Here is an 846-nt window from a genome sequence, read left to right on the forward strand (position 1 = left end):
GCATGAAATTAATAAAAATTGTTTAAAATTAATGTCTAGCCGCCAAAATGTAAGAAAACATATACAAAATCATACATTTTTCACAATTTTCTAACACTTCGCTACACCATCGAAAGCAAAATTCTGTTCGACAGAAAATTCGATACTCAACGAAAATTTCGACACGCTTGCATAGCTCATAATACGAATTCCACTTTCGATCTTCGATAGCCAGCGAAGATCGAAAATCGAATGCAGCTCATAATAAGGGCCTTTGTATTATTATTTATAGAATAGCTTTCGAAATTAATCTGTTTTAGCAGTCCAAATAAAGAAGTTTTACAGTAAAACCCTATACCTGAAAAACCTGTTGTATGGAGGATATAAATAGGTTACAGTGATCCGATCTTTGTTAATTTTACTGTAAACTTTCTGTTGGTAATTAGTGAAAATATTGCTAAATTTCATGTTTCTAGCTGCATATATGGAGAAGTTATAACAAAGAATCGAATCTGAACAAACAGTTGTATGGAGGCTATAGGTTATAGCGACCCGATCTTCGCCATTTTCACTGTAAGTATTGTTTTGATAATGGGTGGAAATATTGCGAAATATCATGTTCCCAGCTGCATAAATGCAGGAGTTATAACGAAAATTCTCATAACTGAACAATCAGTTGTATGGGAGATATATGTTATAGTGACACGATCTTTGTTATTTTAACTATAAGTATTCTGTTAACAATTAGTTTCATGTTCCTAGCTGCATAAATGGAGAAGTTATCGCAAAAAATCTCATATCTGAACAATCAGTTGTATGGAGGCTGCAGGTTAAAGCGACCCGATCTTCGCCATTTTCACTGAAAGT

The sequence above is a fragment of the Rhagoletis zephyria genome, unplaced genomic scaffold, assembly GCF_001687245.7.
Source record: "Rhagoletis zephyria isolate East Lansing unplaced genomic scaffold, Rhagoletis_zephyria_1.1 Rzeph_scaffold_05939, whole genome shotgun sequence".
Taxonomy (NCBI): Eukaryota; Metazoa; Arthropoda; class Insecta; order Diptera; family Tephritidae; genus Rhagoletis; species Rhagoletis zephyria.